Source organism: Amia ocellicauda, chromosome 13 (genome assembly GCF_036373705.1).
Source record: "Amia ocellicauda isolate fAmiCal2 chromosome 13, fAmiCal2.hap1, whole genome shotgun sequence".
Lineage (NCBI taxonomy): Eukaryota > Metazoa > Chordata > Actinopteri > Amiiformes > Amiidae > Amia > Amia ocellicauda.
The window spans coordinates 11,643,025-11,663,623 of NC_089862.1; positions in this window are offsets into that span (position 1 = coordinate 11,643,025).

The following is a 20,599-nucleotide window of genomic DNA, read 5'->3' on the forward strand; positions in this document are numbered from 1 at the left end:
AAAGTACCTTGTAATGCAATTGGCAATGTAGAGGTTAATGATTATTATTCTTGAGTAATAATCATAATATTGATAAGATGGGAAGGTGTAGTTTAGAATGCCAATGAAATCACTGCTAGTCATTAGACATGACCATTCAGACACTGTTTGTAAAATGTTAAGGCCGCTTGGGCATATGTCCCAGAGCGGGTATAAAAGCTTTGCTCCGTCTCAAAACTTTTGGGGAACAGTGTCATGCAAGCCTAAAATCCTTTGAGTTCTGTGTTGCGCTGTTCCTCCCGTCCACGTAATCAATTCTGACTAGAACTCCCGACTCCAAATCTTTCTTCCACCACAGAATGCAATATATTTTGTCTGTTCTGTGCTACGATTGAAACCTACAATGATCCTAATGTCCTGTTGTAGTAAAATGAAGAATCTTTAATGTTAACAGAAGAACTGTTCAATGAAAATCAGAGAATGAACACACCTACAGAGCTACTGAGGCCCAGCATTGCAGAACAGCAAATCTCACTGAGGAGACTCACAGCTCTGAAGGTTTCATAGCTGACATCAACTGGTCAAACACTAGACTTTGCACACTTTTACACAAGACCAGCGTACACTTTCTAGCTATTAGTTCCTTCATAAGAAACCATTGTCTAGAGAATTAATCAGATAAAATCCTACAAGGTGAGTTTATGACGATTAATACTTGCAGAGACTGTGAAATTAGCTGCCAATTGGAGGAAAAACAATCCATGCGGATGATTACGAGCATGCGTTGTTCTAGATACAGCGTGTACACCTACATCCTCTAAGTTACATCATCTGTGGTATGAATACATTTGGAGGCCACCACTTGTGTCTGTGTGTATGTGTGGAGGGTAGATTGGGGCAGAATGGACTCTTAGGTGGAAGAGTTAAGGAGGTCCAAATGGTCCCTTTTCCCCCATAAATATGAGCGAGAGAAACCTGTGAAATAACTTAATCAAGCAGTTTTGTTACAAATTAAAGGTATAGATAAAAAAAATCTCAAACTATCACATAAATAACTAATTGTATTTTGTTCTGTGCATTGTAGTTCATATGCAATTGTATTTAAATGTATTTGGTGAAAAGTATGTGCATGTACTGTATGAAAGGTTTAAAAGTGTAGTTGGGTGCGTCACCCTCCACTTCTTTGCCGAGCTCTGGAAGGATGGCGATAATTAAACTTGGCCCACAGATTCCACTCTGAACTTTGGTGAAAAAATAAATGTCTTTATTCCACAGTGTGGGGAAATGGAGAAATTCTCCTCAGGTCCACACCAAAGCCTTGGCCTTAAAAGTTAAACTCCAGGTACAAAACAAGCAAATAAACAAAGCAAAAAAAAGAAAAGAAAAGAAAAGAAAAACTAGCTACACACAGTAATAGAAAAAGTGACTTTGACCTTCCGCTCTTTCATGTCACGCCCCAAACACACTCTCTCTCCCTGCTCACTTCCTGCTTCCTTTATACCTTAAGCCCCACCCCTAGTTACTCCTGGGCTTCCCTTAAATAACCAGTATGACAGGTTTCTGTAACCCCATTTCCACAGCAAACCCACACACATCCACCATCAATCCACCACCCCAACACAATCCCAAGGTTAATTCAAAATACATGTATACAGGCAAGTATTTAGAGAGATCTTTCATATTTTGTCCACTGTTATTGTCCTTGTTAGCTGAATGTTAAATGTTTAAGATTGTGCATGTTATGTGAGCTCACATGTTAATGTATGTTCTCTCCATTCTTTTCCATGTCTGCATGTTGTGGTGGAATCCTTTTGAACAGGTAAGTCAGTGTTTATTTGATTGTCCATAATGTCACCAGGTTCTGTCACTCTGTGTATAGGTCAGGAACATGGCCGTTGCTCCTGACCATGTGATGTACCAGCATCACAGGGTGTTTTATAGTTTCTCTTCGCGTGACTGTACTTCATAAACACTTCCTCTCACTGTATGCCTGCCAGTGTGTGCCCGTTTCCTAGACCCCGCCTATGAATCAAGCCCAGCACCAGGAAACAAAATTAGTTTCCCAAACACTGTTTGAATTGGCATTCCTTGATTTTGAATATTAGCCGAAATTATGTTTTCCTAATGTTATGCTTTGTAATAAACTTAAATTGATGTTCAATGCATGCAATGATTTTTCCTCCATTCGTCAGTGTCAGGCCTGTCATGGCTTGACAGACAGGAGTGTGGCGGCCCAGACGCGGGGCTTACCAGGTAAAGGGGAAAAAGGGACAAAAACCAGGCAAAGGATCAAAGAAGGGCTGAACCAGGAGTCGTTGGCGGGAAACAGGCACAGGGTGAATTGATCGTACAGACAGGTCCACATAGGAAATCCAGAAAACGGTGATAAAAGAGGCAAGCAGGAGTCGGGGCAAAAACAAGCCTTAGCACTGGATGTCCAGAACAAAGGGGTATATATACTTGAATGTGGAGAGCAAGGGAATGAGAGACAGCTGCCGTAATCAAGGTAAGAGATGGGGATGATTATTGAATTATCAGTGAGGGAAAGCTGAGGCAAGGGTGACGTCTAGTGCTGAGGTCAGGCTTGAGACATAACAGTCAGCAAATGTATGTGACCCGTAATGTATTGGAGTTAATTCAGTCTGCAAGTCTTGGTCGTCATAAATTCTCTTCATAGGGATACATATGTGGAATACATATTGCTTTGTAAGCGTATCTGAATATGTTCAAATGTACATTTTGTGATCTTTTGTACCCATACATCACATACAAATGTACTTAATATTATGTTATTTTGGAGTTGTAGTCTTACAGGTATCATTTGCACATGTATGGATATTTTTCACAGTGATTTTACTGCATATCTTCCCCAGTTACTGTTCTGTAAATTGAGATACACCTGTATTCTAGATGCTTTACATATAGAGTGCAAAACTGAAAACAACATTGTATAATGAAGCGTATTACTTACATTGGCTATTGAAATAATACAGCCAGGAAATGTGTATGCTCTTTTATGCAGTGAGTAATTAAATCTGCTCAGATGGATATACAATGTTTAGGATATCAGAATTAAAGGTACAATGCTTTGTGTTTGCCCGTGTGTGTGTGACGTACCTGTGTATGCAAAGTTGAAACGGTTGAAGAGGGGGTAGTGGTGTTTGGGGGCGATATGGGGGTGACTGGGGTACAGGAACACCCCATCAGACCCCAGTATCTTCTCCAATCTGCTTTCAACTCCTGCTTTTTTTGAAGTACAAACTGGGGGGGCTGGGCACGTCTCCACCAGACTCAAGCCTGTGAACACAAACACATCCCAGACACTGTCAATCACAGCTGTGGACAAACATATAAACAGACAGCTTCAGTTTGATGGGTTTCCCAATACATTAACATGTTCATCAGAAGGCCTCGTCCCAGTGCTGACCAGTACAGCAGCAGTAGCCAGTTCTCCCATCTTCTATTCGGCCCTGGTACAACCCCTACCCTCTAAAAATAAAACACAACACACCTGTACAGTCCTACCCAGGAAAACGTCCGAGACGATACACAGGATTGTGTGAACGGATTGGCATACACAGCCACAGTGCTCTTGAATTCACACATTCCCTTGGTAGCAGAAGCCTGTGAGAGTAAAGCCACCTATGACCGTGGAGATCCTGAAAATGAGCCGCAATGCTGTCTGGAAATGACCATTTTAAAATGTTATTATTGATCATTCACATTGTACCTGATATTATAACAATGCTATTAACACTGGGTGTCATTAGTATACATAACAATGTTATTATTGATATCTGCTATGTGCTTCCATAGGTCAGAAGTGGTGAACAAGCAATGTATTGCATATCAGCTGGAAGGAATTGCAATAATAACAAAACTACACATACATGTGCCATATGTGAAAGCCTTGTGTATTGAATGCATAGGAAGACTTGGAAATGTTTGCACCTGCATGGATTGTCACCCTGAGCAAGCAGAGCCAGTGTCCAGAGCAGGAGCCCCAGTGAAGCCATGTTCTCTGTGTGTCTCAGTGAGTGTGAGAGGGCTGAACTGTCCGCTTTAATACCCTGAGCAATGGAGCAGCGCAGTTATTATAGCTGCTGATCAGAGCAGTGAGGCAGGACAGGGATGCACAGCAGCTTCCTTTATACAAATCCTGTCACAGACAGTTAGATGAGCTGTGAGCTGTGAACACAGGTGGGACTTCATTGGGTTGGGCTAATGTTATGGTTTTATAATAACTTATTCATTTTTAATGTCTAATCAGATCATGTTGCGTCTTGGTCTTGATGTTTCTTTTGTAACTCATACCGCTTTATTTTGATAAATGTATAGATATTCCTAACTGAGACATGTAGGCTGGTTATAAACAAGACATCTTTAACAAACACCCTGATCACGGACTGGGTTAGGAAGAACTGTCACTCAAACGTAATGGACCAATGGAGAACCAAGACCTACCACGACAGAACGTAAACAACAAAAAATGAAAGCAAAGAAAGTGGCGGCGAAAGCAAAGATCGTAGCATCGTAACCAAAGATGGACTCCAGTGCTCTTGCTTTAGCATTATTTCCTTTCAATTTTTTATTTTTTGCCTTTGATATAATTATTTTTGTTTACAATTCTATAGATTTTGCTTTCGATTGTTTTATTTTTCATCTCAACAACTTAATTTTTTTTGTTTACAATATTTTTTTTATTTTGAATTCGCTACTTATGGCGCTTATTTGAGTCCATAGACTCTCCCGCTCAGAGAATCACTGCCATAACTGAACCTGCTAAACAAGAGCCTGACCTCCTTATTCAGCTCAAATCCATCACCCGTTCTTTCCAGGCTGTTTCAGCTCATCGGGAACTGCGGGTGTTTTTGATTACTGTCAGCCATTGGCCAAAGCTGATTCACTCTAACTGATTTTTATTCTACAGGTTTGTGAGCAGCATGGAAGAAGAAAGACATATACTCGTTACGAAGTGCTCGGACTGTTACAGAACACCTCATGGCGTTGCCAAGAAAAGCACATCTTGCCACTGCTGTCCACTTTGCTGCACATATTCCCAATACATGATTACTGCATCAGTAATTCACATATCCAGAGTAATAAGCAGTAATACAATAAAATCACACAGCATTTCAGATGTGAACTGGCAGAATACTGAACACACAGTGAGGATACCATGATGTCATTCTTCCAAAGGATTTTCTGTTTGTTTATAATGCCAATTCCCAAGCTGGTTGTACCTGCACATGTTCTGGATGTCCTCCACACTTAGCCTTTCTTCTGTTTATGACCTCAAGGGCATCCATTGTGGAGTGCTGGTGGTATATTCTAGAAAGCAACAGAGATTTTATTTTATTTCATAAGATCTGTCTTTTTAAAACAGGTTGGTACACAAAAGGCAGCTTGTTTAAGGTGTGGGAGCCAGATGTCAAATACAGAATTCTGGGGTCGCTTTTCTAGACAGCAAGTATCAATTAAAGGTGGGAAAATAAAACAATTGTCAAAGCTGAGCGCTCTGTGTAGGATGAGAATATAGTGCAGCTGTGAGCGATGAAGAGGTGAAATGGAGATGCAGGCAGGCAGAGTGTCTGTGAGACGGGTCTCTGTCCTGCTTGTCCTACAGAGCCTCTCTTATCTGAAATGGCACTGGACACACCCAAAGCAGCAATGCAATTTTGACCATTTTCAGTTGAATGAATCCTGAGCATCAAATGCATTGAGACCGTACACAGCTTTCAGTACACAGCCTTGTACTTTAAGATATTTTGTATATTTAGGCTACCCAGTTATTGCTTAAATAAAATGCTATTTTATTAGAGCAGTAAACAAAAGGGGAAACTAAAGAAATAAGCTTTTCATTTCTATCATTACAGTGAACTAACTTGAATATGCAAAGTACACGCCTAATAATTGCTTAGAATGAAATGCTTTTCTTTATGAAATGTAAGATTAGTGCTCAAAATAATTAGGCATCTATATTTCTACCTGGGGTTGATTATGTTGACAGTTTATGGCTGTGCTTTGCCATTAATCCAGATTTCACTTTAAAAATAATTTAAGTACATTACGCAAAATATGGCACTCACCATTGTTTGGTATTCAAAATGATTAAGCCTGAAGGCCAATAAAGCATTGGTTTATAGTAGTATACTAGGCTAGCTAAGTAATTTGCTTACAGTCTGAATTAAACAGTAGATTCCTGCTCCAAGGTCATTTGAGAGGTTTCATTTTAGTGCCCTGCATTTTGCACTTCATTTTTAAATGGGAATGTATTCGATAGATTCAAATGTATGTCTCTGTAGCCATACTAAGTCATACTAATAAAATAAAATGAGTACAAGTGAAAACTTGGCCATTATTCATTTATTTATATTGTCCTGATATTTAGGAAAGGGTGCTGTCCCTGCAGATGCAGCATCAGAAAAAACAGTTGAAAGTTTCTGATACGGCCAAAGTATCAAATGCAATATCCTCGGAACATGTAGCAAAGAAAAATAAGCTTTTTTTTTTTTGACGTGGTTCATATGCAGTTTTACAGCTTTAAAATAAAATAATTTTTAAATATTTTAAAAATCAACTGATGACACAGAAGGCAAAGTTTCTTCATATAGTGATCATTTCAAAGACAAAATTGACAGGGTAGCAATAGATGTATTTGGTTAAACTGAATTGCAAAATATAATGCACTAAAACATGCATTTCATGAAATCCTAGGTGCTCCGTCTATAACCTTATAAGTAATCAATAATCAAAGAAATTAAGAATATCAACGATCACAAAAGGATCGGAGTCCACCACCAAGGTCATCCTGGAAATCTGGAGACCAAGTGCTCAAGTCAACGAAGCCTGCCAGCCCCCCAACTATCGAACATCTGCGTATCTGAACCCCAGTGAAACACACAGGTAGTACATTTCTGTGTACTTGTCACAGGTGGCTTGCAACACCCTACTGAACAAAGACTATGCCACCCCACTTCATTAAGAGTGTGTGGAAATGTGATAACACACTTATTTTTTTAATCTTAGAGTCACTGTAGTTTTCAAGTAATCTGGAGACAGACTGGGTCAACAAAAAGGAGTTCATCAGGAGCAAGGAAGTCATTCATGATGAGACGGTCTCATAGAACAATCTAACGACGTAAGAAACACAAGCATTTCTTCTGTCATTGAGTCACATCACCCAAAAGGTGCTGCTGTCTGACAAGCTGCAAGAGTGGAAACGAGCCCTGCCACAACTCTGGACAACATGAACAGTGAACAAGCCCATGGACAACAGCAAGAAAGGCAGTGCCTGGAGGGGAGGCAGAGGATACGGCGGCTGGGAGCAACGCAGTAATGTGCTGAACTTCTCTGCAACAAGCCAAGTGGGACAGCGAAGACAAATGACAGGGTAGAGGAAGAAAGCCAGGATTGGTGCTTAACTTGGAGGACTATAGCTGTGAGGAGGTCCAGCTATTGCAAGTGAAGAGCTTTACATTGTGCATCACTGTGCGTGTGCATAACAAAACAGAAGCAAGAGAAGTCTGAGCGGTCTCTTTATGTCGCTCTCGCTTGCCACCGCTGTGCTGAGACTCTGTCCCTCTTTAGCTGCTTACCTGCCAGGAAGAAGAAAGGAAAGTAGGAGTTACTGACAAACTGCACAAATAATACAGCTTATATTTCTCTTACTTTGCTGTATACTGGGGTGGAATTTGTGTAGTCTTAGGGTTGTAACTTAGTTGTATTAGCTTATTAGCTTTTGTTGCATTTTTCCCCCTTAGCATTAGCATAGAGTTTGATAGTTCTCTTGTCCATTTCTTTTATTAAAGACAATATTAGCAAATAGTATTACAGGTTAGTTCCTGCATTATTATACTAATGGGAATTAGTGTGCACTCTAAAATAAACATAACAAACATGTATTAGTCCTTCTCAGGTAACATATAAAACCTATGACTCATAAAGCTGTTTTCTAGTCCTGTTGTTTTGGAGACTTCATCCTAAACTGCTCATCTCACTCTGTCAGACACACAGCATCCAGCCTGAGTTCACAGCACTGCTGGACTACAAGAGACTGTTGTACCCAGGAAGACAATTTGCATACAAGAGCCACTTTGCATGGGCAGCACATGCTTCAGTGCTCTGGGAGTGTTTATAGCCCTGTGAGTTTAACACTTCATGACTGAGAGCTGCCCTTCATGGCAACACAATCCACAACAACAATGACTTTCATGACCGTCTTCATCTGGGCTCTCGCCATCTGCACTCAGGGTGAGAAATGTGTTAACTGTAATTTTGTATGTATTATTTTCTAATATGTGTGTTCCTATTTTAGCAACACATCAATTATTATTTACTAATACAATTCTTCATGTATTTAATGTAAAAACTTCTGATTAAAGTAAAAAGGAAAAATCATGATATAACACGATAAAAAAAAACGTGTATATTTACAACATTTCATTAACTTAATATATGTTTATTATGTTTAGAAACCAGAGGACAGGTTACTGTGACTCAGACTCCACAAGTCAAATCTGTTCAACAAGGAGAGACAGTCACTGTGAACTGTAAAACCAGCAGTGCAGTGTACACTACTGGTGGCTATCACTACCTAGCCTGGTACCAACAGAAACCTGGAGAAGCTCCTAAATTCCTGATCTATGATGCCACTACCCGTCAGTCTGGGATCCCAGAGCGATTCAGTGGCAGTGGATCTGGGACTGACTTCACTCTGACCATCAGTGGAGTCCAGCCTGATGATGCAGGAGATTACTACTGTCAGAGTTACCACTATCTCAACAGTGTGTATGTGTTCACACCGTGCTACACAGTCGTACAAAAACCTCCCTCAGCTGAACTGCACAGAGACTGCACTGCTGCAGCTGAGACCTACTGCAGGTGCTGAGGGTGAAGGCAGTGAAATGGGACACAGCCTGTGAGGAGCTGCACTGCGCACACACTGAGCTTCAATAACAACACTGAGATAAATAAAGCTACGGAGGATTACATTTTAGGCTAGTATTAGTTTGTTATTTTGTAGTTCTTTACTAGTATTGCAAATGTATTGAAGATAATATTAATAACATGTACAGCTCTGGAACAAATTAAGAGACCACTGCAAATTATTCTTAAATCAGAATCTCTACATGCATGGCAGCCATTCCATTCGTGTGTCTGTTGAATTCTAATACAGGCACACCCCATTCTACTGAATGAGCTGCTGATTAGGTGATCACCTGAACCAAATCTTATTTAACGAGGAAAAGTATAAAAACCACTACTGTGGTCATTACTATCCTCTTGCAATAGGACCAGCTGGATTGCAAAAACAGTGCTAGTAATACCCTAAAAGTAATTGGAATAAAAAAACTATTGACCATGCCAAGAGAGTTGAAAAGGAAAGTTTTGAGTGAGGAAAAGTGTTCAATTCTGGCTTTACTGGCAGAGAGATACAGTGAGCCTGGGTTGCTTCCATCCTTAAAATTTCAAAGAACAAGGTCAAGCAGCAGACATTGGGGACAACAAAGCTACAGACCGTAGAGGGCAAAAACGACTCCCCACTGATCGGGATGACCGCCAACTCATTCGAATGTCACTCAACAACCATAGGATGAAATCAAATGACCTACAAAAAGAATGGCAAACAGCAGCTGGGGTGAAGTGCATGGTGAGGACGGTTTGAAACAGACTCCTAAGGGCAGGGCTGAAGTCCTGCCAAGATAGAAAAAAAGCCCTTCATCAATGAGAAGCAAAGAAGAGCCAGGCTGAGGTTTGCAAAAGACCATAAGGATTGGACCGTAGAGGACTGCAATAAGGTCATCTTCTCTGATGAGTCCAATTTTCAGCTTTGCCCAACATCTGGTCGTCTAATGGTTAGACGGAGACCTGGAGAGGCTTAAAAGCCACTAAGTCTCACACCCACTGTGAAATTTGTTGGAGTATCGGTGATGATCTGGGGGTGTTTCAGCAAGGCTGGAATCGGGCAGATATGTCTTTGTGAAGGATGCATGAATCAAGCCATGTACAAGGTTGTCCTGGAAGAAAACTTGCTTCTTCTGCTCTGACAATGTTCCCCAGCTCTGAGGATTGGTGTTTCCAGCAGGACAATGCTCCATGCCACACAGCCAGGTCAATCAAGGTGTGGATGGAGGACCACCTGATCAAGACCCTGTCATGGCCAGCCCAATCTCCAGACCTGAACCCCATTGAAAACCTCTGGAATATGATCAAGAGGAAGATGGATGGTCACAAGCCATCAAACAAATCTGAGCTGCTTGAATTTTTTCACCATGAGTGGCATAAAATCACCGAACATCAATGTGAAGACTGGTGGAGAGCATGCCAAGATGCATGAAAGCTGTGATTGAAAATCAGGGTTATTCCACCAAATATTGATTTCTGAAATCTTAAGTTAAAACATTACTATTGTGTTGTTTAAAAATGAATATGAACTTATTTTCTTTGCAGTATTCGAAGTCTGACAACACTGCATATTTTTTGTTATTTTGACCGGTTGTCATTGTCTGAAAATAAATGCTCTAAATGACAATATCTTTATTTGGAATTTGGGAGAAATGTTATCAGTAGTTCACAGAATAAAACACAAATGTTCATTTTACTCAAACTGTCATGGTCCCCTAGCACTCCCCCTCTATCCCCACTAGGGGCCGCCATTTCCCTGCCTTCTCCCTCCTCTCCTCATTCTATCATCCCATTAACATTCCATACACCCTTGTGCACTCTTGCTTCCACCCTCTGTTCCTATTCGCCCTGCACCTGCCTTCCCAGTTCTTGCTTCCCTTTATAATAATAAAAATACACTGTAAAAAAGTTTGTAGAAATTAGTTTAAAAAAATCAAAAACAACAAAACAAATAGCAAAAGTAAAAGAACATAAAACATAAAATAGTACATCACCATAATAGATACACTGAATTACCCTAAATCAAGAAGCATATAACTCATTTTTACTGTCACAATATATAGAAAACACATAATTTTACAGTGAAAATATACAATTCTGGTCAAATGAATGGGAAAATACCATAATGTCACAAGCAAGTAATTTCCCTAAATGTATGGTATTGCTCTGTATAAATTACAGATTTTGCTGATGTGTACATTTAAATTTACAGTATAAAACCTTTTACCATTAAGCAAAAACATACCTTTATTTCTACAGAAACAAAATGTTAAAAATCTGGTATATATTTGTTGATTTCAAGGTAAAACATGTATTTAAATATACTGCAATGTACTGTCATTTTATGTAATGTCCTTGTGAATATGGGTCTAATCTGACACTTAATGTGCAGTGTTTGGAGTTGCTATGATAGTACAGGTTGTTGGTATGGTATTCCTAGGTGTTTGATAAGGTGCACAAGGTGGTTGCTGTGGTGTACTAGGAGTTTGTTAGGGTACTAATTGGTTGTAGATTGCAGCTATGTGTACTACAGTTGCTAAAGTGTTTGTAGGGGATTGCTAAAGTGCACTTGGTTGGTTAATAATCAGATCTAGCACTTACCCAACCCCACCCCCCCCACCGACCCCCAATATTTATAACATGATACACTTGATTACTGCGATTTGACTGGGAGAGCACAGGTAGCTTAGAAGATAGAGAAGTAGGCCTACTGCCCAGCACACTATTTTGCATTGCTGGTCACAGGGGGGGGGCAGTAAAAAAAATAAAACATTGTACTCAAAAGGAGGTAGGATATGGTGTAATGACACTCCACATATAGTGCATCCGGAAAGTATTCACAGTGCTTCACTTTTTCCACATTTTGTTATGTTACAGACTTGTTCCAAAAATGGATTAAATTAATTATTTTCCTCAAAATTCTACAAACAATATTCCATAATGACAACGTGAAGGAAGTTGGTTTGAAATCTTTGCAAATGTATTAAAAATAAAAAACAAAAAAAGCACATAAGTAAATACATAAGTATTCACAGCCTTTGCCATGACACTCAAAATTGAGCTCAAGTGCATCTTGTTTCCACTGATCATCCTTGAGATGTTTCTACACCTTGATTGGAGTCCACCTGTGGTAAATTCAGTTGATTGGACATGATTAGGAAAGGCACACTCCTGTCTATATAAGGTCCCACAGTTAACAGTGTATGTCAGAGCACAAACCAAGCCATGAAGTCCAAGGAATTGTCTGTAGACTGCTGAGGTCGGAGCTCAATGCCCTGGATTCGAGCCGCACACCACTGGCACCTCTCCGAGCTCCGCACCGCAGCGGCTCCAGCGCAGTACAGTGCTTAGCCTGCTACGCCAAGAGATTGGGTGTCCCACTGTGGGAGGCTTAACACTACAATACTTTTATGGAGGGGTTACGTCACTTTGTAACGGGGCTCAATCAGGTTATAATGAGCACGTTACACAAGGACAAAAAAAAAACATGTGGCTCCATACAGTTTAAAAGAAAGTGGCGTTGTCAAGACAACACATCAACAAAGAAAAAGAAGAATACCAACTTTCCATGCTGATGTCACATGATTTCCTTTCAACTGCCTCTTTCTTTACACCATTTTCTCTGCAGCTCTTGAACATTTTTTGCATGCAGGTGCACCCGGTGAGTATCCTACCAACTGCTAACGGAAATTAAACTTTCACACTTTTTACCTACCTAGCATTTGGCACCATTTCTGCGTGCCCAGCATTGTGCATCTCTGGGAATTACGCTACATGGCACATTTTGACTTGGGAATCTTACCCAACGTTACGGTTATCTTGGCTAATGTTGAAATTAACACCGTTTTGTGTTACCCTTGTAAAAACTATCTAGTTATTTAAGGGTAAGTTAACGGAGCTACCTTTACAAGTTGAGAGCTTGTCTAGCTAATATAGTTGACGTAACACGTTAGGGATTTTTGTGTTGAACATTAGCTAACTTTACCCAAGGCTGGCTAAGGAAAGGTGCTTTGGAGCCAGTTGCAAGCAGACATTTTGTAGATTTGGAGCTTTTAAGGCTCATTTTTACTGGAGGCCTAATGTATCTGGTGGTAATGTTACTGTCGGGACAGCTGTTACCGTTTTTAAATGTGCAATGGCTTTGTGTGAACACCAGTGTCAAGATACAGAAGATCTAATACTGGAAGGAGCATATTGTGGAAGGACGTGCTGTGACTTGTCCAGTGTTTAACTGTTTTTTAGGTCAAATCTTCATTTACTGCCCACATATCACGGAAACAGATTTTGCAGACCGCAGTATTAGTGACTTATACAGAGAATCTGCTTCGGTCATCATCTGTTCCAACTGAATCAGACGACTTTGTCTCACAAGTGTATGAGGCGGGTACAGAGATAGGCACAGATGAACGCGATATGGAAATACCCGAGAATTTCAGTGATCTTTTTCTTAGAAACGTCTCTTTATTCTACTTGAAATTGCAGGGACAGTTTCTACTACCTGCTTCGACCATACAGGGCATTGTTGAGGAGATGCAAAACATACATGAGTAGAATCAGACATACTTTGAGTAAACTTACATCACTGCTACAAAATGACACATCATTATCAGATGCGGATATCACCAAAGTTTGTGAGTCTGTCAGGGGATTTGATTTGTTCGCTGCATGTGATACAGGGCCAATGAGGACAGCATACTCAAGAGCTCAGGCTTCAAAAAAATGTTTAACTATGTGGAGCCTAAGAAAATGTTTTTAGGAAGAGATGAGAACAGGACAGATAGGTTTGCCTATTATGTGCCTGTGAGAGAGACTTTGAAATGTTTGTTAGACTCTGATTTGTGGCAGAATTGTGGATCAGCAGAGCACTCGGCTGAGTCTCCCTCAGATGTTCTGTGACATTAGTGACGGTCAAATATTTACATCCAATTATTTTTTTGGTCAAAATCCATCAAGTTTGAAGCTTGTACTGTACCAGGATGCCTTTGAAGTCATTAAACCTGGATCTGCAAAGACCAAACAAAGTATTAGTGGTTTATGCATCTGTTGCTAATTTGCCACTTCATGTACGGCAGGGGTGTCAAACACTTCAAAACACACATCTGACCTAATTGCTGCTCTGAGGGGGTTAATTTGTTTTTAGGAGACCTGACACCTTTTTCGTTAGACAATGTCAATGTCCAGTGTAATGTGTTGTGCTGAAGCGATCATGTCGTTGTGATGTCTGGGCGGATGTGTTGAGCTTCATCAATGACACAGCTGTCCACACAGGTCTGCGCTTCACACACTGAGAGGACCTGCGCGCAGGCGCTCTGTGGTACCGGTGTTCTGACAAACTGAGCTGCCTAGCGAAAGTACGCGTGCGCAGTAAACACGCCCATAAATCTGTAGGAAATAATTATGTACATTTAAAATGATTTTGGTCGGGTTAATTCATAGTGACCAATTTGCTATTTACGCCTAGATGACAGGATGAGCTACACAGGGTTTGAAAGCTTCTAATACAGTGGTGTTGAAAAACAGGTGGTAGCCCATACTGACAGGTCCCTTCTGTCCGACAGGATGAGCTACCTCGGATTTTAAGTGTTAAAATACAGCTGGTAGCCAATTCAGACAGGTCCTTTATGTGTGATGGGAGGAGCTGCTTCATTTTTTCAGTCGGGGCAGCTCATTCCAGCTGGTAGCCCATTGTTTTCAGATACCGGGCAGCTCATCCTGATAGGGAAGCTCAGTTTGTAAGAACACCGGCGCTGTAGTAAGGACTGCAGCGCCAATGGGCCTGAACTGCGCCAAAGTGTGTCATTGATGCAGGACTGGATCACTTAAAAACGACTTGCATACTGCATCATCTCCAAAGGTCTTGATAAGAGCATGCAAATTCTCCTTTTGTAATTGCGCAGCGAGCAGCAATCTTCATCAAACCAAAAGAATAATCGAAAATAGTAGTTTAAACAGAGCAAACTAATCACAGTAAAAAACATACAATATAACCACACGTGAGACCAAACACCAGTACAAATACAAAAGAACAAGAACCAAAATATTGCATATTGTTTTGATTCTAGCGAGCATCAATTAACAATTCATCTCAAATGCAACTGCTTAACATCAAGAGAATAAAAAACATTGACCTTGGGTAACCATAGCCAGGATGCAAGATGCTCCACCCAGTCTTGCCTTATAAATAGACATTAGGTACTAGTATAGATGGGATTCAACAGAATATAATACAATACTTAGGCGATGCAGCCAGGCTTACCAGCAACAGCAGAAACCAGCACTGCTAGAGGCCCCATGTCTGTGAAAGAGCGTCTCTCGCTTAAAATAACAACAAGTTTAAATAGCAATAACTTGACAATTAGTCAGTTAGGACACCGATTGAAATTAGGAAACAATGCATCAAACTGAGAAACCCTATTAGTCTTAAACTGTAGCCACCTGCTACACATGGTTTGCTGTAGTTTGTTTTTAATTCAGCCACTTTGTGCAGCCTCTCTCTCTCCAAACACCCAATACTTCTCTGCGTTTAGTCTCGTAGTGCTGCTGTATATTGAATTCTCTCATCACGGATAAACTCTCCTCACAAACGAGCATACAGGTTTTAAACTCTGCTTCACAAAAAAGGATCTAGGCATGCTAAGGTGTTCTCTGAATTACTAGCAGACGAAGGAATTGGAGGAGAATGGGATTGTAATATCAGATGAAACAGTAAAAGAAACATTGTTTTGCATTGCTGGAGATAATTTGGGCTCGCATTGCATTGGTGGTTTCACAGAAAATTTCAGTCGCTCACTACATTTCTGTAGGTACTGCCTAATAACCCGATCTGAATTTCAGGGTGATGATCCAAATCTGTGCGGACCATTGTGCACCATTGGGAGCTACAATTCTGCTGTTGATCGCCTCCAGACTGGAGATAATCCAGATGTGGATGGAGTAAAGTTCAAGTCAGTATTCAATTCTTTGAAATACTTAAATGTCTGTCAGCCAGGCTTACTACCTTGTCTAGGACATGACATCTTTGAAGGGGTTTTGTCTTATGATGTTGCACTGTATCTTAAGAATTTGATAAAGAAAAAGGCATGGTTCACTTACTCCACTTTGAATCACCGCATTAAACAGTTCAAATACTGTGGCGCTGATACTTCTACAAAGCCTTGTGAGGTCAACCCTCAAGCAGCTAAACTCTCAGGTCAGGCCATACAAAACTGGAATTGTCTAAGGCTGCTCCCTCTCCTAATTGGTGAAAGAGTGAAAAGATACATCAGATGATGTGTGGCAGTGGACTCTGCAGCTGAAAGACATTGTGGACATGGTATGTGCTCAGAGAATCTCTGTGCCTCAGATTGCATATTTTGATATTGTTATTCAAGAATATTTAGAGTCAAGAAAAGTTGTATTTCCAGAATGTAATCTGAAACCAAAACATCACTTTTTACACCATTACCCAGCATTGACTCTGAAATTCGGCCCCTTGATGAGACTATGGACAATGCACTTTGAAAGTAAGCACAGTTATTTTAAGAGATGTGCAAGGAATTTGAAAAATTACAAAAACCTCTGTCTTACTCTCAATGAAACACATCAGATGTTCCAGGCTTACCTTTCAGCAGGATCAATGGGTCAAGCTGTTTTGCAAGTTGAAGGTGGTTCTCCATTTTACACAGCATTGTACAGCAAAGCTATTCAAGATGCAGTCAGACAGTTTGGCTTCTCTGAGAGTAACACAAGGGTCACAGTAGAAATGCTGTATAAGGGAACATCATACAAGAGAGGACAATTCCTTGTTACAGGGAACATTGATTCTGTGGAGTTTGGTGAACTAGTGCTTATTTGGAAAAAAATGACACCGTTCATTTTCTGGTGTCAAAGTACATAGCAGAATTCCTTACTCAGTAAGGAAAGACAATGAAAAAATGCAGTGTCTGAACATCAATAACTTGATTGATTTTTATCCATTGCCATCTTACATGAAGGATGGATACCAAATAGTTCGATTGAAACACAGTGTGCGGTCACATTAATGAATGCCTTGGGCTGTCATTCTGGTGTGATTGATGTGTAATTGAGCTTTATTCACCCTTTCATACTCAGAAATGGATGATGCAGAGCAAAGCATAATATGCAGTACCATTACTAAGGTGTTGCCAGACCTCCCAGCCTCCATTCTAAATATAGAGATTCATGGAGAGGAGACACTACAATCATTGGGAGTGGAGACCACTGAAGATTTGAACTTCAAAGAAGCTGATCTGCTTTCAGTACTAAGGCCAATTCAAGCAAGAAAATTGGTAACTTATTGGAAAGAAACCAGTAAGTGCATTTTTACTAGTTTTAAGTATAACCAAAGATAAAACATAATTCAATACATTGTTAATTTCATTATTTTTGTTTTACAGCACAGAGCACTGAAATCCTCAACCGTCAGCATTAACCTCTCCAGCTTCCTCAACATGCTCCTCACTCCCTGCCTCGCCCAGCTGCTCTATTGCTGCTGCAGGTTGGGTCGACAGCTTCCATGTTCCATGGGAGAAGTTTCCTGAAGCCTTGATGCAGTGTTTGGAGAGGGGGAAAAGGCCAAGCCCACAGTTATGGAGAGAAATGATCCAGATTATTGCATCGGAGAAACAAACAGGAAACAAGCCTCCACAGAAGTTGTTAAAAAATGGTTGCCAAGTATCCACAGTCACTGCAAGATGTCATAGAAGGGGATGTGGTGGGAGCCGGGTATCATTCACTAGTCAAGCAGTTACAAGCCCGAATCGAAAGTGTGAAGCGGTCTTCAGCACCAAGGATAATGAAGCGCAAATGGGCGTCAGATTAGTATGACACAGAGGAAGTCCAAGCTGAACAAAAGGCAACTGTTCAGGACACGTATAGCTGCATAAAGTGGGACATGAAATTCATGCCAGTGAATGAGGCACCAGAAAGACAAAATGAAGGTGCTCAGTGAACAGACTATCTTCAGCCCAGACGAGGAAAAAAAATCTTATGAAGTGCACCTACTACCCAACGTAAAGAGATAATCAAGGGAGCAGATCTACAATCCCTCATGGAGGATTGGCATGACAGTCCACTTCCAAGAGCTCACTGGGGTATCACTAAAGGATACTTTCCTCACCAGTGTAGAAAAAAAGGGAAAACGGCTTTTAGACTTGATAAGAACCATTTGTGCAGACGAGAGCAAACGAGTATTGCAGGCTGTCACTAAGCTGGAAATTATGAGAGGACAATCGGAGGGCTGCTCAGAAGATGTCAAAGATATGGTGCTCCTTCTTCTCTACTATTTTGATGAAAAAGAGGAGAACCTCTTCCACTATGTAGAAGAAACATGTCTGGCAAAAGAAGTACAAGTGGAAAACTTGTCTGTGACACCATGCCTCATTGTATGTGGTAAATTGATATTTAGTTTTACTGTAGGAGTCTAAGCTAATTTAAGGAAATATTACATAAAATGTACTGTCATGTTTTAAAGTGCTAGTTGTGGTTCTTCCCTAGTGGTATTTTCTCCTCCATATGAGTGTAATAGATTCTCCAAGTATAACCCATCAGCTTCTTCCCTGTGGTGAGAACAAGCAATTCACTGGGATTGTGCTTTAAAATGAATTAAGTAGATCTGAACCAGCAAACAGGAGGATGTATTACAGTCACATGGAGGAGAAAATACCACTGGATGTGGAAGAACCAGAACTAGCACTTCTTAAGATCACTCTTATGTTACTAATGACTTGTTTGCTGTGATCTATTTTCTAACCTGCATCAACCTCCAGCTATGCCTCAAGGCAGTTCATGCGGAGTATAGACCGCATGGTTGTGAATCACCAAATCCCACCTTTATCTCTGCCATCTGTTTGATATTTTGAAAGCTACTTCTGCCTCAATATCCACTATCCTGTGGGTCTGTGCTCCACACTTGAGTTCCTTCAGAGGTAAATAAAAACTATTCATTTCATCCTTTAGAACAAATCACTGTATATAGTGGTTGATTATGATTTCTTGTGTTCACAAAGGGGTTTCTTCAGCATCAATCCAGAGAAGGGCACAAAAGTTGAAACAGAAAAACAAGAAGCAACTATCAGTCAACACCAAGAGTCCTCACCCTCATCAAAGATCTCTCTGATCATGAGTGGAGAGAGACATGTTAAAGATGGACTTGTCTAACCGGCTATTAAATCTTATGAGGTGACATAAGCATACGGTCGTGAGAATCACGTTCGCACATTTCTGCTTCCTATTGTTGTTATTCTGCTAGCCTACTTGTTAAGAGTAATTGGTGAATGCATTTTTGTCAAGACTGAAGCGGGGGCTTTTTTAGAACCCTGGACAGCACTGCTCCAACTCATCCATTGAGGGTTCGTTGATTTCTCCATAGCTGGCCAGTCGGCCATATAATTCACTTTGTATCCCTGTTTATTGAACAAACATGTTAGATTAGAGCTGAGGGGTGTACTACGAAGGGAGTTTAACCTACTCAGATTTAACTGGGGGTTATCGAGGAAAGTCAGGGTTGACAAGCTTGGATTACCTAAACTGGTGTTAACCGGTACTACGACGGTGGTTAAGATGTCAGTTAGTTGACTCGGTGTAACTTAACTGGAGTTAGTTCGTGTGAAGTGGGTGCGCAGTGTCTGTGCGCCGGACTGTCCCCGGAATAATGCAGCTGATAATGTCAGGATATGAGGACTTAAAGAAAGGTTAGCGGATAAATGTAACACCGTGGCGCCACCAAAGCCAGGGAGGCTTGTTGGCAGCGCATTGCAGACAAAGTCAATCGTAAGAACAGTGTTCTTGTCATATGTTCTTGATTTTGTCTCACAGGTTCTTCTTTTATTCGTAATATGATTGAGATGTAAGGACACGTAAAATTGTCTGTCTAAATATGTGACAACAATTAGGATAATTCAATTATAACCTACACATGGGCTACATCTCTGCAATTGACCCGTTACTCACTGTTAATTAATTAAGATCTACTAAAGCACCCAGGCTGTAGGGCTGCCTGTATGAATTGAATGCTGTTGTGTAGAATAACTTCATTCTAACAATCATTTCAGCTGCAGCCCCAGTGGAAAGCGCACCTGCAAGTAGAAGTTTTAAGGAGAAAATAAGGTAGACTAGCCTACATGTCAGATCAAATACGATATGATCAAATACCTGAACACTGATGCTGTGAAATGACTTCCTATTCCCATAATCCCCCTCATGTTCTCCCAGGGGTGCTCTAATGGGGAAATGCGTAGTCAATCACACCAATCACCCTCGGGATTCATATGGAAAATAAATGTGTTGTGTATATAGGCCCAGCATATGCATATTGAAAATAGATCAAGTACTTCTAAATTGCGAATTACCTGTGATCGCATAAAAAGCCTCTTTGATCTTTAGAAGGCTTAAATGGCCAGGGACACAACACATGCATCCAGCAGTTTAGAGAGAGCAAGAGCCACTTTGCGAGCTGCACGGCACACAGTATTCTTGCTCAGATGTGCAGCATCACCGATGGGATACATGAAGTGTCCGCTGGCAGAATACCGCACAGCAAGACAACAGCGAGGGCATCACTCCGGCGAGTGGCATTGACACGTCTGGCCCTAGAAGCTGGCAAAGACACCGAATTCCCTCGGATCAGAATCAATATCTTTCATAGAGAGCATCATCGGGGTAAGATAGAGGAGCTGCCCGGTCTCTACACACCCTCGCCTTGCGGAGTGAGCCT